Source organism: Podarcis melisellensis (genome assembly GCF_964234715.1).
Source record: "Podarcis melisellensis genome assembly, chromosome: 10".
Taxonomy (NCBI): Eukaryota; Metazoa; Chordata; class Lepidosauria; order Squamata; family Lacertidae; genus Podarcis; species Podarcis melisellensis.
Genome location: NC_138542.1, coordinates 45,717,172 through 45,739,212, shown reverse-complemented (window position 1 = coordinate 45,739,212; position 22,041 = coordinate 45,717,172). Strand labels below are relative to the sequence as shown.

At 40.8% G+C, this 22,041-nt stretch overlaps 1 long non-coding RNA gene across 1 annotated transcript; it reads right to left on the bottom strand.

The window, feature by feature from the left end:
- Positions 1-42: 42 nt before the first annotated feature.
- LOC309379353 lies at positions 43-19,690 on the bottom strand. The gene is made up of 3 exons (XR_014172428.1): positions 19,532-19,690; positions 7,183-7,236; positions 43-128 (listed from the first exon to the last, which is right to left on the bottom strand). It is a non-coding gene; the product is annotated as an uncharacterized lncRNA (long non-coding RNA).
- Between the last annotated feature and the right edge of the window lie 2,351 nt (positions 19,691-22,041).

Sequence of the window (22,041 nt, the reverse complement as noted above, 5' to 3'; positions counted from 1 at the left end):
AGAGACACCAACACTGCTTCATCTTCATTCTCGCCGGCCCCTCCTCCGTCCAGCCCATTTGCAGCAGCGACGGAAGGGGGCAGGCACAGCACTCCGGAGAAATCCACCTTGGCTTTCGTGATGGCAACCTGAAGACAGAACATATAAGAGTTGAACAATGGCATATATATATTATTCAACCTTCCAAGAGGTAGGCCTCTTCTCTAGCTGTAGCTCTTTTGCAGAGGTCCCTCCCCCCATTGTTTAAAGTTCAAAATAAATAGGCACAAACAAACTGCATACAAAACCTATGAGCATCTACAGCTCAAAGCAGCTAGAAATGTCTTCCTTCTTCCATTTCATACCTCAGAAAAGTCACATTCATAAGAGTAATCTGGATACATTAACTTTATTTAAAGGTGTAATATAATCAAATAAGCCTATATACACAACAAAAGAGGAAACAAGTTACTATTAACAACTAGGAACTGAATGAACTGCTGAGTTTGGCTCTGGAAAGGCTCAGCATATCCTGAAACAAGCTAATTTTGCCCTGCCCAAACTCCACAGCAAATTGCAAAATTCTTATAGAAAACTTTCAAGAGCTCAGAATAGCCTTCAGGCATGCATTACAAGACCTAGTGTAGCTGTGCTGGGCCTCTTCTTACAAACACAGCAGTCTCTGATGTACCGCAGGATCAACGACAATGTTGACCAACTGAGCACTAAAATTGCAAAGCAAGTCCCATCATAGCAGCCCTTACAGCTTAGGTTATTTCTAGACTGGAACCAGAGTCCACCAGCACTGGACAAGTGCTAGGTGACTGGGGTGGATTTTGGTACTATTCTTACTGGTTATCAATTTTATAGTTCTAATTTATTAGTTTAATAGAGCTAATAAATTCCCTTCAAAAAGCACCAGGCAGCTGTACTTTGCACAAGACCAGGAAACAGCCCACTCTGGTCCTCTTCCCCCATGCCCACTAATTTACAAGATTAATGCTATTTCAGTGCTTTCTCATATATTATCACAATAATACTTCCTTTATGCCCATTTATCAGCTTGTATGGTCCCACAGCGAGGTGTACGAGCAGGCAATTCTTACTCGCATGTAGAGTTCGAATAGAAAGTCCCTTCCCTGCCTTGTTCATTGTTTCCTCCATCTCAGAGTTTGTACTAATGACTCGTGGGTCTTTGCCAGGCTGAGCTTACTGCACTTTTGACTGCATGAGGGGAAAAGACAAATACAAAGATTTTCTTTCCTCTTTCTCTTGGAGCTGGGAGCAAAAGGGAAATGAGTAGAATGAGAGTTGAAGACTGACTAATTTGGGGCTGAATCTGGGTGGGAATGAACTCGGAGAAAATTGATCTGGGGTGTTATGCATTACTGGCTATGATACCCCTCTGTTCTTCATTTCAGATGTCCTCACACGTAGCAGCAAAGCTTGTAAGGCTATGGGGACACAGAGCAAGCCTATAATCATATGGCATGTTCTGTAATTTTCTATAAAGCTGAACTCTACAAGTATGTTTCTTACATTTTAAACCCATTTCTAACAGGGACTATGCATGAAGAGTAATAACACTCCTGTGATTACTTGTCAGTAATAACTCCAGCTAATTTCAAGGTTTTTTCTACTTGAATTAAAAAACCATCCACCCACAATTGGCTGTCAATTGATGAAAAGAATTTTTCTTAATTAATCAGTTTATACATTATAAAAATTAGAATATGGATATTCTTTGGAAACAATGAATCATAACATAGCTTGAATTAAGTTGTAAGATATCACTCATCTTTTGGGAGGGGATATATTTAATATTGTTTTTCTCAGTCAATGTAATAGGGACATGCTAGAACAAAAAAAAAGCCTTTAAAATGTTGAATTCATAGCCCCCCCAATTTAAAACTGGATCACTGATTAAGGTTTGTGACCCCCATATAAACTGCATAATACTTTACAAGTCTGAGGATGCAGTTACATTATAAAGCATACTGTCATTCTCCACATATCCCCAGGAATCAAAGTTTCTTTTGGTAGCATTATTTTAAGACAGAAAGGTGGGGAAGTAATTCCATTAGCAAACTTGCTATGGACGTTTCTCTCTATTCTTCGTTCCTTTAAGTCAGTTTCTATTTAGGAGTGGTTACCAGGGTAATGGCAATTTCCTACTCATTTAAGAATTGCTAAGCAACCTGTATCAACTAGCAGCAGCAGGTGGCATGCAGAAGTAGGCTATTTTGGGAAGCAGTAACTACTTTTCTTGCATTTAAAAAAAGCCATCTGTTACATGTCTCTGGCAACTGTGATCAGGAGGCCAAAAGAAAATCTAAAGTAATCTTTAGGCAGAGTGGTGTTAAGTGGATCAAGTTTTAAGCTAAACAGAGAAGGAAGAAGTAGTGGTGTTATAGCTGAGGACAACATTCTTTCTAGACAACCCTAATTCAGAAAAGTAGGAAACAGCACCATGTTGTTGATAGTCTACTAATAAGCAGAAAACAATCACCTAAAACTGGGTATTTACCCAGAAATATCAGTGCTCCAATCAATTCTTCAGAGGTTCAGGCACAAGTCTTTCCCTATCCCTGTTACTAATGACACTACAACTGGAAATTCTTAGGATTAAATCTAGGAACAAAATACATTAAAAAATATGCACTGCCTAGAGCCATGACAGGTCTTTCAGATAACTGAAAAATAAGGCCAGGAAAGTCCAATCAACATAGTTTTCTTTTATTCATTCATTCATTCATTCATTCAATTCCATTTATCCTGCCCTTACTCCCAAAGGAACCCAGATGCATACTATAGACTGAGATCTGCATATTTAGGGAAGTTCTATTTTATAGAGGGACGTCCACTCTGCTACCTGCTATGCTCTTTCTTGGAACTTCTCTATACAGACAATTACCTGAGTGTGGTCTTTTGAATAATTCTCCAAGTAAGGAACTAAAGTGTGCACTCATTTTCAGTGTACAACCTGAACGGTATAAGAAGGCACTGCTTTCCCTATTATCCTGTCACCCCCCAGCACTGCAAGGAGGGAAACAGTACATCCAGTACTTCTACTGGCAGAGCTGAAAATCAATGGTACAAGCACCTGTTTCACAAGGAACTTCTGCATCCCTATGGTTCTTTCCTTGTCAGATTAGAAATGCCACAGGGACAATGACTTGTCATTCCCCAACCAAGAGCAAACAGCACCAGTCTTAAGGCAAATTCATACCAACTATATTTAAGCACACTAATGTTTTATATGGTTATGCAATGAACCATATATCCATCATATACAGAGCACACAAAAAAAATGGGTTCCATACAACCTAACTGAACAGTTCACAGAATTACTTGATTACAGCTACTTTACACCTATTTTGCCTTGTGGAAAGCTGTACATGCACTGGATTTCCTGCATGGAAGGGCTAAATTTTTATTGTAGAACACAGAAACCTGCCAAACCCAACTGGGAAGGCTTCAAGGAAGTTGAAGTAAGTCCCAGTCTACAGAAAATTCAACGCCTGTTCAGTCTTTAGGTACACATGGATACATAAAAATATGTATTTTAACTTAACAAGCCTTTCCTAGAAACCCTGGTTTAGTCTAACCACAGGTCCAGAGGATGGCACTATCTAGTCAATCAAATGCCAACAATGCAATCAAATATTGCTAATATTAAAGTTGTATAGCATACAAGCATAGCTACTGTAGATTGTATGACTGGTAATAATTATACTGTTGCTCTTTAAAGTGCACAGTCCAGTAACAGAAGCAGAAGGCGAATAGAAAATTATTGTGTCTCTAAGTAACGCCTCGTTTGTAGCATATTCAGTAAGTTAGGGGAGAGATAGCACAGAAATGTGGACACCTTGAAAGTCCTTTTTCCGAGTTGCACAAATTTCCACTCCCAAGCTCTAAAAGCATGTGATCACAGAAATAATGTTAAGTGGAAATTGCAACACTGATGTTATTTTATCAGTCCTATAGCTTCTGTTTGTTGTAAGAAGCAACAGATGTTAACTATATATCCATTGATTGAGGAAGCATTCTGCAGGCCCTTGATTGAGAAAGACCAAAACAAGTTTTGCAATCCATGTAGACAGAGGAGCAAATGTGATAAGGATTTGACAGATGGCATGCTGATACAGGAAGGGGGTCTGCAACACTGGACCTTGCCTCTTCGTTATTTTCAAAAGGAATAAATAAACAACATGCAATGATCACCTGAAATATCATTGCTGCGATATGAAAGGATGAAGTAATAAAACAAGTTGTGCCCCTGCAAGAAAATCTGAAAAGGCTGTGATCCTATAAATACTTAAGCTTCGTATCTGAAGAAGTGTGCATGCACACGAAAGCTCATACCAAGAACTAACTTAGTTGGTCTTTAAGGTGCTACTGGAAGGAATTTTTTTTGTTTTGACTATGGCAGACCAACACGGCTACCTATCTGTACTTAAGCTTCGTTTAAATGACTCGGATTTGGGTTCACCTGCACATATTAACAGTATTTGTGTCAGCCTACTGTACCAAGTATGTGGACACATACCTAGGAGGGAGGAAATGCATTTATAACTGGAAGCACATTTCCAGATACCATTCCACTAAAAAGCACTGGTTCCCACAATGGCCAGCCAGATCTCTACAGGAAACCCAAATGCAGGACATAATGACAATGGCCCTCTACAGATGGATCACATGGGTGTGGCTTCAGTGAGAAGTCCATGCAGCCACAGCAATTAGAGCTTCCAAAATTACCAGTGGTGCTTTTTTCCTTAAGCCCAATATAAAATGCTTTTTCTATAGCCAGTCCAGCCAAATCATAGGTCAGCATTTAGCAAATGATGTTCAGGCATCACTTGCTCAGCACTGATCCACACCCTTCAGGAGCACAGCCTGCACAAAGCTGTTTGACTCACCACTGTATTTCAACAGGAAGTCTATTAACCTGTCATACTCAACCATCCAAAACTCTCCAACCTGCACACAGACTTGGATCTATGAATGAGTACTTTTTAAACATTTAAGGTTGTCCCCCCCCCCCAAATTGTGGTAACTTGTTTATTAAGCAAAAGGGGGGGAGAGACTTTAAAAAGATTTCCCAAGCTCTTAACAATCAACTCTTCCAGAATCTTATCAGCTTATCAACCCTCCCCTCCACAAAAATTATTCTCCTCCATACATCCTACTCCTCTTAAACTGCCATCTGTAGAAACACAGATGTTTTGTCATCTCCATAGGCAAGCTCACACTTTGTGCAGAAATGTTTTCTGACTCATGCTTTGCCATATACACATATAAAGTGTTAGGGACAAACGGGCATCTAACATTTTAACATGGAGCAGACGTGCACCAGGAAGCCATTTCTAATCAAGTACTTACTGCAGGTCCCAACGGGGTGATTTATTTAGAGCAGGGTTAGGGGACCTCTGGCTGACAGGTCAAATTGGGACCTGTGCTGAACCACAAGCTACAGATTTCCCAAACCTCACTCATCTGCCTTTCACCTGACATCATATGTGACATCAGGTGTGGCGCAGAGATGCAGGGGGTTTGGCTACGCAACAGAGTTCCCTAAGGGGAACTTGATCACATATCCAATCCCCGAAGAAAGTAGCTTTGCCAAGACTTTACTTGGCACTATGAAGCACTCCCCACATGCCAGCTGGCTGTAAGGCATTTGGGAAGCACTTCACTAAAAAGCTTTGCAAGACTTGTGCTCAGAATTTCCCTAGTGCTGAAGATAAGGCTTCCAAAGCTCCTTGCACTGAGGTTCCCAAGTGCCTGCCAGCTAGGTCACTGTTGGGTGCCTGGAAAGTGTTGCACAAACCACTTTGACAGGTGAGTTGGCCTGCCCACCTGTTTAAGTTGGCCTGTGGGCTATAAAGATTCCCCACCCCGATCTACAGTTTAATGTGAACCTTTGGGCAGGTGGATGATTATGAGAACATGGAGCCCCTGAATTTGAGTTTTCTGGATTATCAGCATCAGTGCCTTTGTCAGGTGAGGCAAGCATGTCTGTGATTCTTTCAAATCATGAGAGTTAGCAACTTAACAAAAATACCAGTGATATGGGATGAAGAATTTCCCACAGCTATGTTTTTCCATGGACCCAAGTACATTTCTAAAGATGAGTTGTTCTGGGGAAGTATTAGTTTGAATACTATAATTAATTATGAAAAAAAAAAAAATCTAAGGCACAAATAAATTTTCCAAAAAATGTTTTCCTTAAAAAACTTTCTGATTCAAAATTTTCCAGGAAGTCCACATTGCCCATGAAAACCATGGGTTCTGAAATGGCTACCAGATTTTGTGTTTGGTATAAAAATACACAATACTGTAGTAATTAATTTTTTACACACACATCCAAAAAGCTAGTATCAGTAAGGTTCCCCTCAACTCCTCCCAACTATAATATGTCAGAGCCAATCTCCTTCGCAGGAGGACACGGTTGCGGGCTGGCCTCACACTTTCCCGCACTTAGTGGGGGCGTGTCAAGTCCCCCGCATCATCAGGGAGTCGCGGCCCACATCACGCCCGCAGCCAGCCAATCCAAGCTGGGAGCTCTTCCTTCTGCTTCCTGCTTCAGCGGATCTCCCGCCCTTTCTTCTTGCATTCGACAACTTAACCTTGCTATGGACCTCGGTTGGTCGCCTGTTGAAGGGGCCTGGTAGGAATTTTTCTACTTGGCAGATTGGCACCAGCCACTTGGTTTTCACCTACCTCATAGCAAATTGTCACAACTTTGTAAGGTTTGGTGGTTAGGCATTGGAAAAGCTTGGTTGACAGGAGGGGAAGTTGTGGCCACCACCTGCCCCTCCCCTTTAAGGGTATTCCGTTAAAAGAATCCGGTGGTCGTGGTTCCTGTCCAAAGCCCGAGTAGAGGCTAGGGCCATGGCACGACCACACCGGTAACCCTGAGGGGAGATCCAAGTTGATGTACATAAACGGGGCTCCCCCTACTGGTTGGTTAACCCTTGTGAGACTCCCTGCATGGTGGGCAGGAGCCGGATATAGTCGGTTTGGGTTCAGTGCCTAAGCCAATACCATTCACATTCTGTAACCAATAAAGTTGCGGCCTTTATTAGCCCATTAACCTAAAAGACTGGTGTCCACGTGTCTTATTCATCAAATGGGGGGGGGGCAGGGCCTTGGCACACAATTAATTTTAAAAGGAAGCAATGCAACTGGAAGATTACAAACCTTATAGTTCCCACAAATCAATCCAGTTCTGTTCCATGCCAGGCGCTCCAATCACTACAAAAGAAACAGAAATCACACAAATCAAATCTCTTCCACAAGACTTAAGCCATGTTACCTACAGATAAAAAACAAAGCACCTCCCATCTTGTTGCCACCAAATTTAAGTAGTTTGGCATCCCCTCTAAAGCGATGTCAGGATTCAGACAGTATTTGAAGGCTGCATTCAGATGATACCTCCTCTACCTGTGGTTTGGAGAATCAGGAACAATACTCCTCCCTTCACAAGCACAATTTAATAAATTATTTCTTGGTTTAATCCAGTCCTGGTTTGTTTGCATATGAGGATCAAATCCCAGTTGAGACAATCTGTGATTCTTTTAACATCTTATTGGTTAATTGTGAGTGTACAATGTATACAGAAACAGTCTTTATTTACAAATAAGGTTTTTGTAAATAACTTTGCAAAGTATTTACAAATACAGTAGATGATGCAGCATTCTAAAGGCAGCCTAAGCAAGTCTTAAGTGACACAAAGCAGCAACAGTTTTAGATGGGAGTATATTCTTGAATATGTCTATGCAATAATGGGACTATCAGATTATCAGATTCTGCTAAGTGGCTACTGCAGCAACATATGGAGTAGTGCATACATTTAGAATAGCAGCGCACTCTCCACATGCCTTATGCATGAGGAATTACAATACAAGCCGCTTCATCTGAAAAAAGTATTCCAAAAAAGATACCAAGGAATATTATATCTAAATTTCCTTAACCCTAGACATATCCCACTTTGAACATACCAATAGTGCACCAAATATAGATCATGAGCAATGCCAGTCATACTCAGAAGAAGATTTGTTTAAATAAATGGACCTTAATAACTTAGGTATATTAATTTCAATCTACTCTGAGTAAAAGGTAAAGGGACCCCTGACCATTAGGTCCAGCAGACGACTCTGGGGTTGCAGCACTAATCTCGCTTTACTGGCAGTGGGAGCAGGCGTACAGCTTCCGGGTCATGTGGCCAGCATGGCTAAGCCACTTCTGGCAAACCAGAGCAGCACACGGAAACACCATTTACCTTCCCGCCGGAGCGGTACCTATTTATCTACTTGCACTTTGACGTGCTTTCGAACTGCTAGGTTGGCAGGAGCAGGGACCGAGAAACGGGAGCTCATCCTATCACGGGGATTCAAACCACCAACCTTTTTTATTTTATTTTAAATTTCTATACCACTTTATATTTTTAATAAAAACCTCAAAGTGGTGTACAGAATATTAAATCAATAAAACAATAGCAGGACGATGTTCGTCCGACCTCTTGAGGAGCCTCTTCAGTGGGGCTGGTGAGTGGGGCCCTCGGTCCCTAGGCCAGGTGGAAAGGTTGTAAATATACAACCCCATATTTATCCTGCCACCAGTTATCTTTTCCAACCTCCATCATGTGGCAGCATTGGTACTCAGGTGACAGCCCAGGTTTTTATGAAAAATAAGGGTATAAACTACTGTAAAGTTGGTAGAACCTGATGGTAATCACCACCAGAACATTTCAGTTTGAAATTTTCATTACATTAATTTGTGTGTGTGAAAGAATGCTTTAATCTTTGAAGAGCAAGAGCTCTCAACTAGAAGAAGCTGCCAGGGACATAATAATAGACTAAGTTTTACTTGCTTCTACAAGTGTGCATTAGCTACAAATCACAAGAATGATATATTTAATGTGATTTTTGCTTCTGCATCTTCGTATTCTAGAGCCAGAACTGAACAAATGAGAAACCACATTAAAAGAAAAAAGTATTCAAAGAATAGGTCTAACATTTGAATTTTAATGCACACAATTGGATGTGGTCCCTTTAGTAACAGATTTTAGCCTAAATGCCAGTAGCAATCTAAAATAACATGCTTTTTGAGCACTATTTCTTCCTGCCTCTTAACACAACTTAGTTTCTTTCAATAGCTCTAAGCAGTCACAAAAGGTGAAATAGAACCAAAGAATTACACAGCTGGAAGGGAGCCTGAGGATCATCTAGTTCAACCCCATGCAATGCAGGAATATGCAGCTGCCCGTTATGAGGATCGTGCCTGCACTATGCTCTAACCAACTGAGCTATCTAACTTCTCACAATCTTCCAGACAAGGATGTGCAGTGTATTGCATCAACCAACAGATTTAATTGACTTCCCTACTGCCAAAGATCACTCAGTCAACTACCATGGAAGTTCCCAGGAATATCCAGAAAGGTGAGGGGTTATGACTACACTAGGTACAACCACTTCCTTTATGGCTGTTGGGTAGTCCACAGCAGATAATTAGCAAGCCAGTTTGCCAAGAGGTGGGCGTTAAAGGCCTCATGAGAAGATATGCTATAGCACTTCTTTCCCAATACCTGCTTCTTTTCTGGCATTGACATCTATGCAGTAATACTTAGTAAGTCAATGGCATGATGCAGCTTTAAAAATCTAGCTTGGGACTCTAACAGAAGGCAATGTAGGAGACACTTTACTGCAGTGAAGGCTTAGCCATTAGTCTTAGCTGCTAAGATAGCCCTTCTGTAAAGCTTCTGTAAAGCATTTACCAGTATATAAAAGCTCCTTTTCCTTAACTCTTTTCTCCAAAATATGAGGGTCTTGAAATATTGTAAATAGAAATGAGAAATAAAAAAAGAAAAGGTAAAGCCCTTTAGACCACTTGGGCATACAATAGAAATGAGTAACAACTTAAGTTCCAAATTCCAACAGATCCCAACATATTTTCTGCCCCACCCCAGCTTACATGATTAGTCAATAAACATATGTAAGGAAGCAATTTTTAATAATTTCATGTATTTTATTTTTCTTAATAGTGCCATGTTATGTCCACAGCTTAACTACACAGCTGGTAACAGAACCACTATGAAGTTTCCCCCACCTCTTTTCCAGCTGTGTGGTATGACTGTACTGTAATAAAATAACTTTCACAAGTCCCCTCCCTCTGAGAAAATAACGTCAACTGTAAGAGATGCAGAAGTCTTGTCTTGCTCATAAACTTATAATTCAGTGGAAAAGTTTATACACCATTGTTTACATGTTCCAGCTAAGCTGTTGGTATTCTAGCAATTACAATGGGTTATCTGCCTTTGCTAGTGGTGACTCAGAGTTTGAACAACATGGAAATTCTCCAACTGGCATTAAGAAAGAGCCTCTGATCTGAATGCAACAAGAGGGGTTTAATTTTCATATCCCTCTTTCTCCCACCAGTTACATACTTAAAAGCTCAAGTAGCTCTCCCTACAACCATCAAGAGTCTAGGATCCTTCATCTAAACTTAACAATCCCAAATTTCTAATTATGATTTCTGTTGTCTATGTGGAAGGAAGGAAGAGTCCCTTCTTCTATTCCCCATTAATGAAAACCACAAAGCAAAGTTATGAATTCCTGTACAGCAAGAATAATGAACTTCTAGACCATAAGGTCCCCCTTTCCATCTCAAAGTCTCTGCTCTTGACCCCACCCCTACACTCCCACACTTTTTAAAAAAGCCTGTCACATGGTAGGAACAGCTGGAAAGGAGTTACCTTTCCCCTCCTAGTTAGACAAGACACACACAGCAAGTAGGACTTTTTGAAAGCTTCCAGGCACCCAAGTACTGTGGCACCCAAATCTTTAAATGCAGTCATAATTTGTCATCTGTAGACAATGGCAGAACAGACCAAGGAGGAAATGCTTGGCAGCCCTTTTCAAAGCTCAGCAACTCAACATCTCCACCCTGCACAGTCTCCAACTTTAAACATCAAGCCCACTTTGAAGAGGTTTTGTCTGTTTGGGAATAAGAAAATGGGAATACTTCTGACAGCGACAAGGTAATGGAGATGCAAGGTAAAGTAAAAAGCAAATGAAATGTCATCAGATCAAATTCCCTACTTGATTTCTAAATAGCAAATTCAATCAGAAAATAAAATGCCTGTAACTTCTACAATGGCAAGAAAGAAGGTTCTGAGAAAGCAAAGGCTAAAAAGCAAGCAAGCAAAGCCTATCCCACTAACAAAAACAAATTTAAAAAGTGCATGTTGGAATGGCGTTCACTGTTGCTACCATAGTTTCTCAAATTACCTGAATCCAAAATGTACATGTGAACTTGAAGGAAGGTTCCTAAGAAAGGTAAGTTTCAGCTGCTCTGTGTAAAACACTAACTGCTGATCCAACTTCCGCATGTTTAATTAGAATTCCAAAATTAAGAAGGCCAGAGGCAGAAAATGAAAGCTTCCCTCTCTATAATTAAAGAGTGTCACCAAAGTAGTCACACTGCAAAAACATACTGAGGTGATAGCAGACATCTACCTACCTTCTAAATAAAATGACAAAAGCAAGCATAGCCCAGCGTCAGCAAGCCGTTTCAGCTAGTCCTTGGTAGCATTGCAAAGTCCTAATGAAGGTGTGCACTGCCCAAAGCTGCACTGAAGTATATACTCTTTTCAGAGTTGCAACTCTTAATTTTAATCACTCGTGTCCAACCATCTGCTATAGGACATAACTGGAATTTTATTTTATTTTTAAAAAAGAATGAAGAATCCTAAACTATTACAACCAAGAAATGTTAGTACACAACAAGCATAGGTTACTAAAGTAACAATAAGCAGAATAAAACCGCAATGGAAGTGTGACAGATAGAAGCCCAAAGACTCCTCTTTCCACCCATTAGCCTCACAATGCAGCTTACTTAGCTTCTTATATCACATTAAAGACCTTTCATTTAGACCTCAAAAATAAAGTTATTAAAACACTTTGCATCTGGGCGTTCTGACAGAGCTTAGATTTTTAAAGCACTTGAAATGCCCACTTTAAACATTTCTCACGTCACAAACCCCTCTTTAAAGGGTGAACTTTCTTTGAAACACTATCATGCACACTGAGTGGGCCACTCTGTTGTAAGTGGCATGTGTGCAAAGGGCTGGATTATTATCATCATTTATTAACTATGTATACTGCCCTTCAGGGCAATTCACAGCATAAAAATACAAGATAAAAACACAAAAGACATAATAATAATAATAATAACACAAACAAAAATGAAACAAAATATAACCCCTCTCCCATAAAGACATTTAAAACCATATAGGATGTCAGTCTGCCAAAGCCCTGGTTGAAGAGGAATGCTTTGCTTTTTGCCTGGCGCCTAAAAGTGTATAATGGAGGTGCCAGCTGTACCTCCCTGAGAAGAGCATTCTACAAATGGGGAGCCACTGCAGAAAAGGCCCATTCTTGTGTTGCCACCCTCCAGACCTCTCGTGGAAGAGGCACACAAAGGGCCTCACATGATTACCGCAGGGTCCTGGTAGGTTCATATGGAGAGAGGTAGTTCTTGAGTTATTTGTGGTCCTGAGCCATTTAAGGCTTTATAGGTCAAAACTAGCACTTTCAATTGGGCCCAGAAACTAATTGGCAGCCAGTGCAGTTGGGATTTCATAACCTTCAGATGTTTTAAACCCTTATGAAATATTCAACATTTTCTATCCATATCAGGGATCTCTAGCATACATTACTGTTTCGAGTAGCTATTCAAGAACCAATAGCTAGAAACCTTATTTCCAAGTTAAAATTATCTGTGAAAATTATATCCTTGCTTCAATATTTTTTAAACTTAGGTCAACTCTATCCCAACTGCAATCTGTTTCGTATGTTGTTAGTAAGGGAACCCCCTTTAACCTAATCTCACAAGAGACGCCCTTTTCCTATAAGAATGGCTTTTACACTGAATCAAGTTCCCATAATGTGTTTTCCTTGTTCCCGGGTAATAAGAGACTAGCAAATTACTCCACTGTATCATATATTACCATGAGTAATCTCTCCCACTAGTGAAAACACCCCAGAACCATAGTTACAAAGAATACAAATGGCTCATTAGTGGCAAATAACTACAGATATCTTGTCACTATCCAGTATTTAGTTGTCTTCCTTTTTCCACTAATGGATTTGTGACAGACACAGCAAAGCAGACAGGTTTCTTTTTCTTGATTAGCAGCTATTAAAACTAATGAAATTCATGTTTGCATTACTCCAAACCAGGTAAGATCAACGAAACACAATATGAAGCAGCTTTTTTAAAAAAACAGAAAAGTGCCACTGGGCAAGGCAAACCAGAATAGTTGGGAAGGCTTAAGGAAGAAAGGTAACACAATTATACTTACAGCAGGTCCAAAGCTCATCTAATAAAAGTCTCAAGTGGCACAACATATTTCGGAATTCCTTTGTGAAAGGGAATTTTAATCTCAAGTCAGCCTCCCTTATATTCCTGCTGTAACTCCACAAAACCTTAACTATACTGTATCCAGTTTCAAATTTGTCATAATACCACAAAATTAACAGGAAAACAAGCTATTTACAAGCATCAAGCAAATTCGTAGACCTCTCAAACTATTATTTTTAAATTTAAGAACTGATATTCACTACAAGGTTAAAATTGCAAGTTCCAATATACTAGTTAAAACTATTTGCCTTTTTCTAAAATTGTGCCACAAATATGGTCCTCAAACTATCAATTTTATTTTTCCATAAAGTGCTTATAAAAAGAATTCCACAAAATTTCAAGTATTCATACACAGTGCAGTAACTGAAATCTCATTTTGCAAGATTTGTGGCATTTTGTTTAACTAGACACTATTGTATGTCATACCAGAATTATCTTTATTAAATGTATTTCAAGACAACAATCTGGATTTGCATAATAAAAAATTAATATGTAATTTATTACAAGTGGTGTGACACAACATAAGCAGACACTGGAAAGACCTTTCTAGCACAATGGTAGACAACTGGTGCAAAATAGTTTGGAAAACAGCCTTCCTTGAGAGATTAACAAGTAAACTATGCTTGACATGTGGACAGATCAAGAAAGATGGCTTTACCCTCATGTGATTTAATTTCATAACATATGTCAGTATTCCAGAAAATGAACAATCCCTTCCATCAGCATTTGGTTCAATCTGGTTGATCTAAACGTTAATTTAAACATAAATTATTATTTCTACTTTGAACTCCCATGTTCATCAATATATGGTATATTATTTCAATGGAAACATAAATAGGAAAAATGATTATTACTCATATTTCATCTAAGCACTACCACAAAGATTCCTGATTAGGCGTTTAGCTATGTGTTGTTGAATGTTATCGGTTAACTCTGTTCTATCATGTTTCCCCTTTGTTTTTGTTTAGACCAATTCACGAGCCAAGAACTTACACATGGACCATTAATAATGACAATATGTTGTAGATATTACTGCAAATTGAGAAGACTTGGTCTATTTATTTGTATCATTTATTATTCCTATGATCCTTGTATAAAACCCAATAAAAAGTTATTTAAAACAAAAACCAAACTAGACACTATTATCCTCTCTATTCCTAAAGACATGAAGTTTGGAAGATGAGTTCATTGCTGGGTAGTCTCCTGAAGTTATACTAATTTGCCCATTCCAAAGTTAGGCCCACAATAAAATGAATTTAACAAGGATTCTTTATTTTCTCCAGACTTGAGGAGCAAGCAAGAGGAAACATACTAGAAGTTATACTGCTATTTAAAATCAACACAACTTTCAGTACCACAAATGTGCAATGCAATCCAAGGTATGTCTATTCAGAAGTTATACTGAGCTGAAGTGCTTTATTCCTAGGTAAGGCTACAACCCAAAACAGTGAGTTAAAATATAAAGACAGTTTCAACTTATATATACAGCAAAACTAAGAACAAAGGCTGAATTCATCCCTATATTTTCATGTGATTTCAAAAGAGTGGAGACAAGGAAGCAGCAAAGAACTGATGTGATTAAAAGCCTAGGCAGGAAGACACAGCAAAGGACAGATAGCTGTTTGCATACTGACCCCTAGGACCAAGTCCTTGTGCATGCAGAATGCTGTACTCACCAGTATCAAATTCTGTATCATTCTGACATCTTGCGCAAAAGCACAGAAACACTATGGGAGGAATTCAACATTGTGCTAAAACAACTGTTTTGGCAGGGAAGCATTTGGGATCCCCAACCGTCCCAGAGCCAATTTTGAGGAAGTGGACGGAGGAGAAAGGAAAAAGACCCATTGCACGCAATAGTCCTTGTGCAGGGCTTCCACTGACTGGACTTAGTTGAATCCCGACCACTATGCTCTGGAATTGGCTGGTGTGTGCAGAGTATCCCTTTACTTAATTTCCCCATCCTCTTCCAATCTGCATGCTATTTCTATTTTAGTTAAAAACACATGTAAAAACAATATATTCAAATGTAGAATGTCTCATTGAAATTCAAGCAATCTGGTTTTAACAGAATGATGAATTGAAAGATACTGTAATCTTCAACAGTCATGAAATGCCTATAGGACCTCACCAACACAAAGGAATTAAAGTTTCACTTAAAGTAAATTACAAAAATAGAGAAAAGGGAAATTAAAACAATCAGTAATATCCTTCTGCATTTCTTCATAAGAAGTCTGAATATTTAGGTTAAAAAAATATGTTCATGTCTGAGGCTCAATTTGATAAAGGTTTACAAAACTACTAACAGCAAGGAGAAGCAAATAAAAATTCTCAGTACATTTCGGCCAAGAGAACTTAAAGACAACAAACTTGTGGCACGTGATGAGAAAATCCTTCACATAATGTAAAACAAATTATGGATTTCTTTGTCACAGGTTGTTGTGATGGCCACAAGCAGACACAGATTTTTAAAACAATTCATCAAATTCAAAAAGGACAGTTTTTTAAAGCAGCCAATGGTGGGCCAAGCAACAAAGGGCATAATCGCTACCATGCTTCACTTGTGAGTTCTGTGCATATCTGGACTTCACTGGTCTTTCCAAATTCCCAGCTATACGTAGGGCTATAAGTTCAGTGATAGAGTATCTGCCTCACATGCAGGTTCAATTCCCAGCTTCTCCAGGAAGGGCTGTGAAAAGCTCCTGTCAGAAACCCTGGAAAGCTCAGTCAGTGTAATCAATACTGAGCTAGATGACTAAAGGTCTGACTCAGTACAGTGGTACCTCAGGTTAAGTACTTAATTCGTTCTGGCCGCCGGAGCACGATTTCTGTTCTCATCCTGAAGCAAAGCTCTTAACTCAAGGTAATATTTCTGGGTTAGCGGAGTCTGTAACCTGAAGCGTATGTAACCCGAGGTACCACTGTATAAGGCAATTTACTAGATTCCTAGCACCACTATTAGTATTCAACATACTGCTAGCATAGCATGTGCTTACAATCTACCACCACCTTAGCTTCCATTTCTCCCTTTAAATTTTCATCATACATTGTATTAACTATTCTACCAACATGAAGGATTTCTTTACGTGTCCCAATAGACCATAAACCTGATGATTCATAAGGATAGATGTAAGAACTATACACTTCAAACTCAACTAAGAATGAAACTCCAAGTTATTCAGCTTTCATAATGACAATAGATGGGCAGTGTGAACTTCCAATAAACAATATCCCTCAAAAAAATCATTCTGCACTTCCTAGGCACCCACTTTAATTAGCAGAGCAAGTTTTTGCTAAACATATTTCTGTCATGTATGAAGTCAGCTATCCACAGAAAGCAGGAAACAGGCCTGGAAGCAATATCATCAGTGAATTTTTATTTATTACACCAGTTCTATGCTACGTAATACATAAAAGACATATCTATGAAGTATACAGAAAACTGAAACAAACACTAAATATTACAAAAAAAGTTAACATATAAAAATATTACACTAATACAAATAAGCTGCCTCTCCACTCACAGTTCTTACTGCAGCCTCTGCCCTATCTTCTCCAGCTGCTTCACTGTCCCATGATCAGGGCTTGCTTTTATGGGCAGGCACCAAAGTGGATGGAGCTTCCTCAGGCTGCCCACACACCTGTGTTCCATTGAGCCACTGTTGCTCAAACTTGGGTCCCCAGCTGTAGTTGAACTACAACTCCCATAATCCAAAGCTAGCAGGACCAGTGGGGAGGGATGATGTGAGGTGTAGTTCAACAACCGTTAGGGACCCAAGTTTGAGAAACACTACATTAAGCAATTAGGTGCACTCTCCACACCCAGCACCAGGTGCAATATGGTTGGCGAGTTTCCCAGGGTATCCCAATGATAGAAAAAGGGCACCCTGCTGATCACAGTTTTTTCTACTTCAGAGCATATTTTGTACCTAGAAGTTATTCATCCTTATACTCTATCTGTATACAATGACACCAAAACTGACATTCATTGGTTTTATATTGCATTTTTGTCTAAATTATATTGTTTCATACTGCACACCATTTAGAGCAATTTTTAAAATACTGTATCAAGCTTGATATTAAAATCAATATTTATACACATACCAACTATTTTTCTACACACCTGAAATATCAATCTTCACATTCTTTTCTGTGTACCTTAAATAGAGATGCAAAATATGGAGTGCAGTGGAAATTTTGATGTAATTATTTCATCTTTGGATTAAAAATGCCTACCAAGTATTGCATGCTCATGCATTTTCTGCCCACCTATACTCATGTACTGTACTTTTCATTGCACCAAGTTACACAATCCCATGCCATAATTTCATAACTACCATTTTCCCATACTATACTCCTCAAAGCTGGTGAACTGCACTCTTGAGATACTACCCTAGGAAACAAAAAGGGAGGCTCCTGCTCAAGACCTTCACTAGGTCAACAAGTATGCAAATCCCTTGCTACAGAATTAGCTAGGGCAATAAAGACTTACTAACACAGGACTGATCTGACAAGTCACTCCAGTGTTTGAAAACAAGAAGTGTACAAGAAAACTTATGCCATAATAAATGTTTTCAGCCTAAGAGCCACAATGCCTTGCAGGCAACCTTCTAGATCTCGCCTACCAGACACGGCAACACGACAGAGGGGGAAAAGTGGGCAAAGCAACAGATGCAATGCTTACATTTGTACATTCAAGCCACACAAAAACCAGAGGTTTCTCAACATTCAAACACACACCCCTCTTCATCCAGGCAAACAAGAAGCATTACTACAGTTCAAGAACAAATTCTTGCCAAGCAAAAGCACTCAAGGAAGGCAAATGGCTGATAAGAGGTGTGGCTTGGGCAGAGCCCCAAGGACTGGCTAGAGAGGCCTAAAAGGATGCATTTGGAAACCACCACCACCCCAGGGCCTGAGGTTCCCTACCCCTGCCTTAAGGTATCATAAGCCTGCTTTTATTGCAACCAGTGAATACGCTCACTCTTCTGCAAGTTGCTACCATGTGATGTCCAGATGCTTTCAAAGTGGGAAACCCAAGAGGAGTCCCATGTCTTTATGCTGTTAAAGAGGATGCATCCTTAACTATGGATGAACTATAAGTGCCAGTGTGATTCTATTCACAAGCTCAGATCGTCGGATGTTAAGCAGCAGGGAAAGTACTAGCAAAGGATATTCTTGCTGGCCTCCAGCCCACAATGAGCCAGCCGCATTCAACCACCCTCCAGCACAGGATTCTGGGAAGCATCAAATGATAATTCATCCTGAATCTATATGCTCAACGCAGATTCCTACATGTGCCAGTGGGTGGGTGTGATCAGCTCAGCCCATATTCTCAAAACAGTCTTCCACACAGATTGCAGATTACAATTCTGAAACTGAATCAGGGGCAATCTTGCATTCTTGAAATTACATAGAGAAGATCCAGTACATTTACATTTCCTTTGCAATTAAAATTTTCTGGGAGGAAAAGAGTCTCAAAGACAAAAAAACAACCCAAGAATTTTTTGGTGGTGGTGGTGATGATCCTGGAGGTTTATTCTTGTCGTCCAATAAAAACCCAATAGTTGAAAACAGTGGAAAGGGAGGGATGAGCAATCCGTTCGGAAAACGGTGAAATGACACAGCGGAGGGGGGCGTTCCGGGGAAAAGCAGAAGCCTGGCTGGCGGCTGATGGAGAAAAAGGATACCTTCGGTGGCTCTTCTAGGGGAATTATTTGGGGGTTGGGGAGGCGGAACATTCGCCGTTTTACTCACGAGCGCATAGCAAAGGGGCGGGAGGGCCACGCCAGAGTCACGTAGCCCGAAGGAGAGGCCCGGTCGTGGGAAGGGGGCGCTGCAAAGGAGAACGGCGTGGGGCGACGGAGGGGGGGGCTGCGTGGCTCGTGTGGGACGGGAGAAGGAGGGCGCGGTTCTCCCGCCAGCCTCCGCCGTGGGGCAGAGGAGGAGCGTGAGGCGAGCCAAGGCCAGGCTCTCCCAGCAACCGGGGCAGCCCCGCTTCGTGCTTCCCAGAGGGGCGGTTCCCTGCCCCATACATGGAGGGACATTCCCCCCCTCAGCGGGCGGGCGGCCGGGCGGGGCGAGGAGCTGCCGGCACGCTCCCTCCCGAAGCCCCGCTTGCACTCACCTGGTCACGACTCCATCCCAGCTGCCCGCACTTGGCCGCCTTCCCCTTCCGCAGCCTCCCACAGAAAACTTCCCCGAGCGCGCAAAAAAAAGAACCCCGGCCCTCACCACCGCCGGCTCAGCTCCTCTCAGCCGCGGAAGCTCCCGCCCACCAGAACGCAGAGCTACGGGACGAGCAGGCGGCGCGACCAATCCGAAGGCGCGGAGGCGACTGAATGACGCCAGCGCCCGTCAACGGGTGTCGAGTAACTCCGGGTGCTAACGGGCGAGAGGCGGGGTGGGGAAAGGGGCAGGCGGGGCAGAGAAAGGTGACTGAAGAAGGAAGCAGCCAATTAGAGGATAGGAATTATGTCATCGGCAGAAGGTGAGGCTGGCGTGCTCGAGCGCCGCGGAGGAGCCGCGAGGAAGGAGGGGGAGGAGCCCTTAAAGGGACAGTGCGCCAGCCTGGGCACGTAGCGGGCTGCTACTCCTTTGCAGAGGCTTAAAATATCTGCCCACCCCCACATAGGCCCGCCTGTCTCTGACCGTTAATAAATAAATCTTTCACAGGAGCATCCGAAGCACGTTGCTGAAAAGACAGAAATAAAGCATTCCCACGCACATTTACTTAGGAAGGAGCCCCTATTAAACTCAGGGGAGTTCCTTCCAAATAAACATGCATATCGTATATTTAAACACGAATTAACTTGCCAGTAAAAGGTTTGGAGGGGGGGGAACCGGAAGCATTTTTTAAAACAAGTTCTATCAAGCATGCAAAATTTCTGAAACTTCTACCGCTGCTTAGTAATAGGGCAGATGCTTCGCAGGTGAAAGGCCACAGGGTTCCATCCCTGCCTGACACCTCCAGATAGGGCTGGGGCGAACTCGATCCAGGAATGCCAAAAGGACTGAACAAGGTGGGGCCGAACTGCCTTGATGTAAGACAGCTTCCCATGTTGAGGAATCTAGCAAAAGGAACAGTTTCTACAGCTGCAAAGAAAACGTTTTGTGTGTGTTTTAAGTGCAATATACAATGTGACACTAGATGAAAATGGTGAGCCTTATGGAAAATTCAATGTATTTTTAAAAAACTTTTTAAAAGGCATTTTCAGAACAGATTTTATATGTGTGTATCTACAACCAGATTAATTTTCCACCAGCTAAAGAGACAGTTTGCTTTTTGTGGACTATGTATTTCCCAACTCCTAGAATAAACTACCTAATTTGGCTTTGGTTTTTTTTAACCTACTAGTACATCACCTAAAACGGATATTCAGCTTTGCTAATATAAAGAATATCTATGTTGTTGTTTACTTCTGCTCTGACCTGGAATTTAAGGCCGATCTGAGTAACTACAGGACTTTCATCCCCCCTGTTGCACTTACAAAATCCAACTCTACTGATGACTTACAACATTTGAATTTTATTTTAATGCTGAGATAACATCTCCTACCATACCTTGAGGTAGCATGCTAACTTAAGGGGTGCAAATCAGGTTAGGTTAGGAGGAGCAGTTGGTGGCTCTTGCCACCTCCAGTATCTGCTGCCTACATCAGATGTAGGGGCAGACCTGGCTACAACATTAAGCCAATATGTTCTTGCTTCACCTCTTCCTACCTCTCACTGTATGTAACAGCCAGCCTGATGTTCAGAAAAACTCAAAAGCTTGCTCACTATTTTGTGGCACCTTGATTAGTCCAAATAAATGCAATGCATAACTGTAGATTGCCAAAGGCAGATTGTTCACAACCACAGCCCCTCTGTTCCCCAATACTAATACTATTTCGACTATCTAGCATCAGAGATTACTAAAGAAAATCAGGGTCAATTCAGGACAGCATATTGCTAAAAATATAAGCATTCATGTTACGGGGCTGTAGAAATAGAGGTGCTGCCTGCTGTTTTCTCTCTGTTTGTAGTTCCAAAAAAAATTATACTTAAAGGAATACGGTTCTCCAAGTGGTCTTCTTCCTGCTTTTCCAAATGGCTGAGGCCCCTTGTACACTATAAAGAAATTTCACAGGGGAATTAAGGACATCTTTAGAAGAGGGTCGATTAGTTTTGATGCTTTCCCTAAGTGTCACATGCTTTATCTGTCTCCCACATTTTGTAATTATTAAGGCATTTTGTTTAAGCTTTAGATACATACACCACATATTGTTGATCAATGGTACTAGAATGCTTCAGTAATATTCTGCTATTCTATATGTATATTATTTGGTTCCCTAGTTTCCTCTTGTGTAGACCAGATACTTACTCCATGCTTTATTTGCTTCTCCCGGTCTTAGGAAGTCTTCAACATTTTCTCTTTTTTTGACTCACTAATGCTACATAAAGCACAGATTAACACCCTTGTGCTCTATTTTTACTAATCCAAAATAACCACAATCCTGCAATACTGTAATGTTTTCTCAATCACTGCCTAGTGCATAAGATTCCTTTTAATTCCCCAATCATTTGAAAGAATGGAAAAGTTCCCCACTTAACAATACTTAAACACCTTTCTGTTTAAGGCCAACAGAGGTTAAACAG